Here is an 11,009-nt window from a genome sequence, read left to right as displayed (position 1 = left end):
AAAGCAGTAGAGAATTTTGGCAGATCTGATCCCTACACAGGCTCAAGGGACCCCTTGCAAGTCTTCAGTCCCAAAAACGTTTCTGCCGCAGCCACAATCATGTCCAGTTTCTTAGACGTCTTTGAGACTTGTGCTGTCCAGTTTATAACTGTGGCAATGAACGCAAAACAAATAAAAAAATTTAACCCACAGGGTATGTTTTGACTGGCAGCAAACATTTACTACAGGCTGTGGTGTATCCACTACCATATCTTCCCTAGCATCACTTGTTTTCTCAATTATTTTAATCGCCTCCGAATAGGAGATTCGATTGACCCATCTAACTTTTGCCACCTCAATCTCCTTCACCCTTACAGGGCACTCCAGGAACTCAGGATCATCATCCCCACCACAATTGCAACACCGTCGTCCTTCTATACACCGTTCTTCAGTATACTCTGTCCGTCTGCACACACTTGAAACACAGTCAAATTCTTACATTGCAGTGGTTTGGGGATGACAGCTCTTACAGCGTATCTTACATAACCAAGCTTCACATGTCATGAATCACGCTTCCTGAGTCTGTTTCTGCCTGAGTTGTCTGTTTTCTGTCTTGGAGTCTGTTTCCTGAAGGTTCCTGAACGCACCCTGTCTGGTTGCCGGGCGACGAAGCTAGGCGGGAGATCTCTCGATTGCCCGCACCTGCATCTCATCAGCTGTCTGCACACCTGGTCCTGATCATCACCTCTTCATAAGCTCTGACCTGACATCCATTCCCTGCCGGATCGTTAGCCATGAACAGTATGTTGTGCCTGCGTATCAGCCTCAAGTTACTAAGAGTTAGTTTTGTTGTTTTGTACTTTCTGCTTGCTGTGAACTCACCTTCGTTTACTCTGTCTACAGTTACTCTTCCGGAACATTCACTCCACCGCTGTCTGGTCGTCTGTGGCTTCAGAGGCATAATTGGATCTGCCCATTCACTCCCACCAACTCACCTCCACTGCCAGCTCCGTCACCTGGATTCTCCTGCTTCCACATTTAAGTCTTTAAATAAATACTCACCTTCATTCAACTCACCTTGTCCTGGTCTGCTTCTGGGTTCTGCTTTAGAGAATCGTGACATCACATGCGTAGGTATTTGCTCTTTATCAAAAATACTTTTGTTTAATTAGACACATGCTATGAAATGACTACATGTGATATTAAAACTATATTCATAATTTTAGCCATTGATGATGAATGTATTTGGATAACTACATAATAAAGTTTGTACATTTATTTGTAATGGTCAACCTCTTCTCTTATGTGTAATTGTATACAAAACAACTATGTTTTTATAATATTTAGTGTTTGTCTGCAGCTGAGGAAGAAAGGAAGTTCAAATGAGCATCACAAAGCTATATTTGACCTATTCACTAACATGTTTTGTCAGCATAAGCAACTTTGTGACCTGCTAGAGTACTATAGCTTTATTGATCTACTGAATCATTGTCGTTTTGGGGGTTGTCTTTACAGTAAATATAATGCTTTTGTGTAATTCATGGCATTCAAAACATATTGTCACATTTACCCACGCGTTGGATTTTAACATTGAGGAGGCAACAGCAGTTCTTTACTATTCTTGCCCAGTGAGGCTTTTATTTGCTAGTGGAGATATAGTCGGCGAACTGTCCAATTATTTACCAGCAAAATAACAAACCGGACGTGAACACTATGTAGGCCTCAAACTGAGTAAACTAGTGCTCTCAAAGAAAAAACCCAGGCTCAATCATGCCTGAAAACCCAGCAGCATGCCAACCCGTTCCCTGTCCTCTCTCAAACAAGGTAATGCCAGGGTTTAAATACCCCTACCCATAATGCAACAGACAATAAAAACAACACATGATACAATGACATTACACGTTATATATATGCATGTATTTACCTGTAAACATTGTAATAAAGGTGCTAACCATGCTTAATGGATAGAAAGAACATTGGTATATAATCATAACTACAGAAATATAATATATCAATGTGCTTCTTTTAAAAGGTTTACATTCTCAATGTAATTATTCATAATGAGGTTTTAGATTAGGTGACTGAGGACATAAGGACATGTATATGTCTATTTATCTACTCAAAACATGTCTCTACACCACCATGGGGACAAGCCAATTTGCCAGCCACCAGTATTCTCTACAATGCATATGTAATGTATTGAAACACTTAGACACTAAAAACACCCCCCTTTATTTTATTTGAAACAAGGTTAATTGTCTAGCTAATCACTCTCACTTCTTTATTCCACATGCAGGACTTAGTCTGTAGTGGGTTGTCTGGTTGTGGGTAGGAAAACAGCTAATTATAGGCTAGCTAGTAGCTTCGTTAAGTTTTGGTTGCAGTGCTCTGAATAATTATAGCTAGTTTGCTAAGCTTTGATCAGCATGAATATCCGAAAATTGCTGGGCAGTGCAACCAACTGACAAGTTCTTTGTTCTTCAAAGATATGGCGGGCCTTTGTCAGCACTGCCGACTGTGCTATTGGCACTGAAACATGATTAACATTTTAGGGGCATCTACAGCAATGTGCCAAAAATGTGTTAGTCAACCTGAAGAACGTATTCAGTGAACACAGACTCTGAACACAGAGCATGTTACATCAACGAAAAGCCCAGCTGGCATTTGAGAGACCTGAGAAGTCAATTTAGCCATGAAGGAGAATGGAATCTGAAACTTCTCATGGAATGATTTATTCATTGGTTTTCCCTCATGTAAGCCTACTGGTTGTTTGGCACATTGTTTAATGTATAGTAGGCCTTTGCTTTTCACTTCAATGCATAATTAATTTGCATTACACACAGTCGATGTGTGATAGGCTACTGTAAAAGTTACTATGGAAACGATGCAGCCTAGTTTTTCACCCCCTCCCTGTTCTCTCGCTATAGAGTGTGTCTGTCTGTGTGTGTGTGTGTGTGTGTGTGTGTCTGTGTGTGTGTGTCTCTGTGTGTGTGTGTTGCTCTATGAATGGGCATTTACTCTTATTTGTGGCAGATTGAAATGAGCTACTGTCATGTAGGAAATGTAACATCAGCTCTGAATATAGAATACGCACTTAGTTTGATTTAGTTAGCTTTTCTGAAACTCTCCCACAGAGAGAAGTGGCAGCTTGGCTTACTGTAGGTTACGCTCATTGCTTAGTGTCACATTCTACAGAAATGTAGCCTATAGTTCTAATTATTGAAGTTCATGCTATGAAGCCTGTACAATGTCTGATAGCCTAGTGGCACTCATCCTGTCCAGCTGATCTGTGTGTGTTGATAGACACAAATGATGTGTAGGCCTACGACAGATATGGTTGTTGATAGACACAAATTATGTGTAGACCTACGACAGATATGGTTGTATTTCAGATACACTTGTAGTTAGTAATGGGGTGCATATCTTAATTGTGTTATTATATAAACAATGGTTGTTGATGTGTACGGCTACATTTCAGATACATTTTTGTACATTTCAACAGCACTAGGACCATCATTTCAACAGCAGTAGAACCATCATTTCAACAGCACTAGGACCATCATTTCAACAGTACTAGGACCATCATTTCAACAGCACCAGGACCATCATTTCAACAGTACTAGGACCATCATTTCAACAGCACCAGGACCATCATTTCAACAGCACTAGGACCATCATTTCAACAGCAGTAGGACCATCATTTCAACAGCACTAGGACCATCATTTCAACAGCACTAGGACCATCATTTCAACAGCAGTAGGACCATCATTTCAACAGCACTAGGATCATCATTTCAACAGCAGTAGGACCATCATTTCAACAGCAGTAGGACCATCATTTCAACAGCACTGTGACCATCATTTCAACAGCAGTAGGAACATCATTTCAACAGCAGTAGGACCATTCTGGTCTCCTGAGTGGCGCAGTGGTCTAAGGCACTGCATCGCAGTGCTAGCTGTGCCACTAGAGATCCTGGTTCGAATCCAGGCTCTGCTGTAGCCGGCCGCAACCGGGAGACCCATGGGGCGGCGCACAATTGGCCCAGCGTCGTCCAGGGTAGGGGAGGGAATGGCAGGCAGGGAGGTAGCTCAGTTGATAGAGCATTGCGTTTGCAACGCCAGGGTTGTGGGTTCGATTCCCACGGGGGGCCAGTATGAAAATAATAATGTGTGCACTAACTGTAAGTCGCTCTGGATAAGAGCGTCTGCTAAATGACGTAAATGTAAAATCTACCTTGTTTTATTAGGGCTCTAAAGCAATACTATTTGTGCCCCCCCCCCTCCCTCCCTCAGCATGTCATTCTGGATCCGGGCCTGAGTGGATGCCCCACAGCCTGTAGAGATTCAGAAGGTAGTTCTCCAGTTCTCAATCCATGGTGGGGCACAACTAGTATTGCTTAAGAACCCTGATAAATGCTCTACCAATTGAGCTACAGAGGACCACACTTGCCTGCATCTAGCTTATCTATGGTGTAATCATTAGTCCAACAGTTGCAAACAAGTTTCTATTGGACAAATTCAGGTATGTTTATCCCTGTTTCATTCCGTTTGCTTTCGTTTAAGAAACGTTTTTCAACAAATTGGCGGAATGAATACACCCTGATCACACGTGAACAGTTCACTTTCATAGCCAAACAGTTTGTTGTATTCTTTCTTAGCAGTTACACCGGCGGGCCCCGGTGGAAATAAATTAGTAAAACCAAAAGCTTACCTTGACTTGGAAGAGTTCCAGTGTTAGATAGTCATAGCCAGCTACCTAACATAGCATCCCTCTGTTTGAGCCGGGTATTTGAGTAGGCAAAACTAACCATTTGCATTTGCTAGCTAAGTAAGTGAAACTGAAAAAAATGACAAAATATCTCTCTCTCTTGCTCCTCCTTCATTTTTGAAGAAATTCATTTGTTAAAAACTGTTCAGCTATTGTCTTTCTCTCTCTTTGAGTCAACTACTCAATACATTTTATGCACTGCAGTGCTAGCTAGCTGTAGCTTATGCTTTCAGTACTAGATTCATTCTCTGATCCTTTGATTTGGTGGACAACATGTCAGTTCATGCTGCAAAAGGTTAGAGGATGTCCTGCGGAAGTTGTCATAATTACTGTGTAAGTCTATGGAAGGGGGTGAGAACCATGAGCCTCCTAGGTTTTGTATTGAAGTCAATGTACCCAGAGGTGGACGGAAGCTAGCTGTCATTGCAAAACAGTGTGTTTTAATCAATTATTTGGTTAAATATTAATGTATATATTTTTTTATAGTTGTATCTGAAAAGGATAACTTTTTTAATGTTTCACTATTATAAAAAAAAAAAATGAAATTCACTGAGGGGGATGGTCCTCCCCTTCCTCCTCTAAGGAGTTTCCACTGATTGCAGGGAATACTGACTGGAGATGTTCCGCCCTCCAAGGCCCCTGAACCTGTGTAGGGATGTGATTTGGATTGGACTGTGACTTTTTTATGTATTTTAATTTTGTGTGATGTAGTTTTTCCCCCTTTTCCACAATGGACATTTATTTTTACTCTGGTTTACTAACCGAACAGTAGGTGGAGGCATACACATTACGTGAACGTCATTATAATAGATAAGAAGAAGAAGAGGTAGAGGGACCACCCATACCTAAAAATGTATGCACACATGACTGTAAGTCGCTTTGGATAAAAGCGTCTGCTAAATGGCATATTATTATTATTATTATTATTATTTATTATTATTATTATTATTAAGAGGTAGTTAGTCCATCAGTCCAATAGATGTCGATGTTGCACTGTGGTAGTGGGGGAACAGGAAGTTCCGGGTTGTCGCGACCCATTGTTCAGAATAAAGAATGCGCCAGACATGTGCTGTCAAGACGACAACTTTGTGTCTGTTTCAAATGTATTACTACAGGTATGTAATAGCACGTTTAAACTTTCTAATATCGAAAGAACATGTCATAACATGCTAGTTAACAAATACCGCAAGGTATTCTCCCATTTGGTAAAGTTATTATGTGTTATTTTTGTGTCAAACCGAGTGAGTGAAAGAACGTGATAAAAACTATTTTACAAGTCACATAGCTAGATATTTGCGATTTGTCTGAGTGGATGTACATAATTTCGTCAAAGTAACTTAATAAAATAAACCATTTGAGATTTCTGTGTTCGTTTGACATGTTATTGGTTTTGTGTAAAAATGTATAATCTTACGAGCTGTTAAAATGGCGTCGTCCATTCTGATGTTCGTTTAAAGACCACATAGAAGATAATGGCCCCTATCAGATATTTATGTAGTTGGTGCAGTATATTATTTTACTGTAGTAAATATACATTAGGTGGTCGGGGTTGTTAGAGCCCTGAATGCTGATTGGCTGAAAGCCGTGGTAATTCAGACCTACACCACAAGTATGACAAAAGCAATATTTGTACTGTTATACATATGTTGGTAACCAGTTTATAATAGCAATTAGGCGACTGAGGCAATGCATCGTGCCTAACAGCCCTTAGCCGTGGTATATTGACCATATACCACACCTCCTCTGGCCTTATTGTATAAATATACATGAGTTCTAACTTGGAAAAGCATTTATTAGCTTTCAATTGTACAATTTATGCTCCCCACATATAACCACGAAGACGGCCGGAAAGGCCCTAAAGTATTGGAGATTTTTCAGTTAATCGCGGTTAACCACTAACTCACAAGGATAGAAAACATAACAAGCTAAGTATGGTGCAAAAGGAAATGGCTCAGTTGAAACAAAGACAGGAAATGGCTCAGTATACACCTATGGAGAAAGAACCACTTAAAGGGTTAAAACAGAGCCAGGAAGTGGCATAACAAGGTTTGGTCCCGCCACCATTGTTTCCAAAAACAGACGGAATAGAAGGAAGAGAAGTCAGATTGTGCCACTATTAAAGAATAAACAAGTGGGTGGGACAGTCAAGATGTTAAGATTGGAAACAATGGTGGAGTAAACTAACCAGGGAAGGATTAAGAAAAAGGTGTGTACTAGGAGCAAAAATGAAACTGTATAAAAACTGACAACTGAGTGTAGGAGAGTAGTTGCTCTGCAGACCAGCTCGGCTCTATTGCTTGTGTAAAAAAGTATATCTTGATTCTACAAAAACTCTGGAAGTACTTTGTTTTTACTGAGGATAAGGACAATTCTCCACAACATTGTCTGTTTCTCTTTATTACTACAGGCCGACTAGGATTAAATCTGAGGCCTGTAACATCAACAGTGAGGACAAACCCAGCCTGCCTCTCTCCTTCCACACTGAGTCCAAACCTACATTCACTGGGTCCTGATTGACAGTCGAGCCCAGTTTGCACCGCAGGTACAAGAGATGGCATCAGTGAAGCTGGAAGACTCCAGTCAAACACTGGAGCTGAATGTCAACATTAAAGATGAAGAAGAGGAGGAGAAGATTGGGAAATCTGTTTCTCATGGTAAGAGCAGGTTCGTTCCAACTTTCCACTGTGCATGAAAAGTTGCAGTAGAACTGTTTCATGATGAACTGTTTCAATGAGAAGGTAGATGTTATTTAATGCTACTGAGACTTGCATGGATGACACCAGTATAGTCTGTTTTGGAATGGGTGGCCAGTAATAAACTGGCCCTGAACATCTAAAACTAAGAGCACTGTATTTGGTACAAATAATTTCCTAAATTCTAGACCTCAGCTGAATCTGGTAATGAATGGTGTGGTTGTTGAACAAGTTGAGGAGACTAAATTACTTGGCATTACCTTAGATTGTAAACTGTCATGGTCAAAACATATAGATTCAATGGTTATAAAGATGGGAAGAGTTCTGTCCGTAATAGATGCTCTGCTTTTTTGACACCACACTCCAAAAAGCAAGTTCTGCAGGTTCTAGATTTGTCTTATCTTGATTATTGTCCAGTCGTGTGGTCGAGTTCTGTAAGGAAAGACCTAGTTAAGTTAAAAAGTATATAGGATATAGGTTAAGAACTTTTGTGAAAGAGCACAGTTTGAAAGATATGGCATACAGAAGAAACCGGATGGACATCATGAAAATGATCGGAGAGGTTGAGGAGTAAAAACAAACAAAATAGAACTATTGTGAAATTGACTGTGTCCATAAAATGTATATAGTATGTATAAGCATGAAGTAGAGGCCTAAGCATTGTTGTTCACTAGTTTACTCCAATTAGGGGAGGGGTGGTGGGGTTGGAAAGTAATAAAGGAAAATATGTATTTTTTAAAGGATATATATATATTATATTATATATGTATATGTGAAAAATATATATGGGGGATTGGAAGTGATGCAGACAATTACATTGATGGAAGTTAAATCTATCAGAAATATTAAAGCTGATTTATTTTAAATAAAACTGAATAAATAAAAATAACTATTTAAGCTGCAGCTGGCCCAGAACAGAGCGGCACGTCCTGCTCTTCATTGTAATCAGAGGGCTAATATAAATACTATGCATGCTGTACACATATCTCTGACACACACACATACCCCACCAGACATGCCACCAGGGGTCTTTTCACAGTCCCCAAATCCAAGAAAGGATACACTATTATATAGAGCCGTTATTGCATGGAACTCCGTTCCATCTCATATTGCTCAAATAAACAGCAAACCTGCTTTCAAAAACAGATAAAGCAACACCTCATGGCACAACGCCTCTCCGCTATTTGACCTAGATCGTTTTTGTATGTATTGACATGTAGGCTACGTGTGCCTTTTAAAATGTTTTTATGTAGTTCTGTCCTTGAGCTGTTCTTGTCTATTAATGTTCTGTATTATGTCATGTTTCATGTTTTGTGTGGACCCCAGGAAGAGTAGCTACTGCTTTTGCAACAGCTTATGGGGATCCTAATAAAATACCCAAATACCAGTATTGCCAGCATGTGTTTTATTAACTGGGCTATCTGGAGTGCTCAGAGAGTAGACTAAAGAAGTGACGTAGACAAACTGCCAGTAATTAGAACTTCTATGAAATGAGTCTGTGTAGTTACTAGGCTTGGGTGGTATACTGGATACCAGGGAATTTGGAAAAAGCCACTGGATGGGTTTTCCATACAGCTGAAATTGTTTTCTTGAAGTTTTTCTTGATTAATTTGAATATTTGTAGCTACTTTTTAAGTAAATACCTGCAGTCAACTTGTGCAATATGTTACGAGATAAAGAACATTACATCACATTATTATGTAGCTTACAGTAGTCCCCAGTCAACGAGAAGAGACCGGAGCCTTGTGAGTCAATCTCTGTCGTGCAGCATGCGCCAGGTGATCTAATTACAGTATGGAATTCACAACTAAATGTTTGCCAGCTAGATATCTTAACTATTAAGTTAACAGTCTACAATGTGCTAAATGCTCTGCAGTTGCCCATTAGGTTTGCTAATGTAGTAGTTAGTTAGCTATCTAGCTAAGTGGTTAGCTTCTTCCAATCAAGGATTCCCTTGCTAACAGCAGAGAATCCCCACCTGGATCAAGAGCCTTGCTGGCTAATATTAGTTTTGTGCGGGCAGCCAACTGTGAGTGTTTGAGTTACTTGTATAGCTGAGGTCAGAAACTGTACAAAGTGTTCGCATTGCACTCGTTAGCATTCAGTTAGCGTCCTCTATGATGATTCCTTAGTACTAGTTAGCATTTTGTTAGCATTCTGCTCAGTTAAGTTGTTTGGCCTTTGAATATTAGTACTTTTAAAATAAATACCTGTAGTCAAGTTGTTCGCTAGGTAATAGATAAAGCACATCGCGTTCAACATTTCGCCCGTTAGATAATTTTTCATTATGAAGCTTTCTGTTAGGTTCTGAACAAACAGAGTAAAAACTCAAAAGGACATCTAGGAAAACCACAAAACCAAGTTCATTCATCCAACGGGTTTCAAACAGCTGCAAAGACAAAGCATGATTACACAAGCACATATATTTATAACCTCCTACTCAACTCCTTACATATCTAGACAGCCAATACATATATGTTGCTAGTCAGGAACTTAATTGGTTCTTCTCACTGGTGTAGTCATGGCCCTGCCTGATGCTAGAACCTTCGTGGGCGTGAAAGTGTATGCGTGTGAGATAGGACTGTAGTAGGAGGGTCGTTGTGGTGGGCCCCTCTGGCCCCCATCCCAGAGGTTTCTACTCACTTCATCTGTTGACATGACCTCGAGCCGAATTCCTTGCTCCTCCCTAGTTTCGCAACTGGCCTGCCTTATCAGGAACTGAAACTAGACTGTTGCCCTTTGCCTCCCTCCTTAGGAACATGAATTCTGCACTTCCCCTTGTCTCCCTCAGTAACTTTCCATGCACCAAGTTCCTATCCACCCTTCATTGACCCCAACATATACAGTGCCATTCGGAAAGTATTCAGACCCCTTGACTTTTTCCATATTTTGTTGTGTTACAGCCTTATTCTAAAATTGATTAAATTGTTTTTTGCCCTCATTAATCTACACACTACCACATAATGACAAAGCAAAAACAGGTTTTTAGACATTTTTGCCAAACTATAAAAAAATTAAAAATGGATTCAGACCCTTTACTCAGTACTTTGTTGAAGCACCTTTGGCAGCGATTATAGCATTGAGTCTTTTTGGGTATGACACTACAAGCTTGGCACATCTGTATTTGGAGAGTTTCTCCCATTCTTCTCTGCAGATTCTCTCAAGCTCTGTCAGGTTGGATGGCGAGCACTGCTGCACAGCTATTTTCAAGTTTCTCCAGAGATGTTCGATCGGGTTCAAGTCCGGGTTCTGGCTGTGCTACTCAAGGACATTCAGAGACTTGTCCTGAAGCCACTCCTGTGTTGTCTTGGCTGTGTGCTTAGGGTCGTTGTCCTGTTGGAAGGTGAACCTTCGTCCCAGTCTGAGGTCCTGAGCGCTCGGGAGCAGGTTTTCATTAAGGATCTCTCTCTGTACTTTGCTCAGTTCATCTTTGCCTCGATCCTGACTAGTCTACCAGTCCCTGACGCTGAAAAACATCCCGACAGCATGATGCTGCCACCACCATGCTTCACCGTAGGGATGGTGCCAGGTTTCCTCCAGACGTGGCGCTTGGCATTCAGGCCAAAGAG

At 40.6% G+C, this 11,009-nt stretch overlaps 1 long non-coding RNA gene across 1 annotated transcript; it reads left to right on the top strand.

Moving 5' to 3' along the window:
• The first annotated feature begins 295 nt into the window (after nucleotides 1-295).
• Nucleotides 296-1,051, top strand: LOC311124530. Its single transcript, XR_014612768.1, has 2 exons — nucleotides 296-780; nucleotides 883-1,051. It is a non-coding gene; the product is annotated as an uncharacterized lncRNA (long non-coding RNA).
• The last annotated feature ends 9,958 nt before the right edge of the window (nucleotides 1,052-11,009 follow it).

The sequence above is a fragment of the Coregonus lavaretus genome (assembly GCF_964263955.1).
Source record: "Coregonus lavaretus genome assembly, contig: HAP1_SCAFFOLD_113, whole genome shotgun sequence".
In the NCBI taxonomy this organism is placed as follows: Eukaryota; Metazoa; Chordata; class Actinopteri; order Salmoniformes; family Salmonidae; genus Coregonus; species Coregonus lavaretus.
This window is presented reverse-complemented; position numbering and strand designations above follow the sequence as displayed.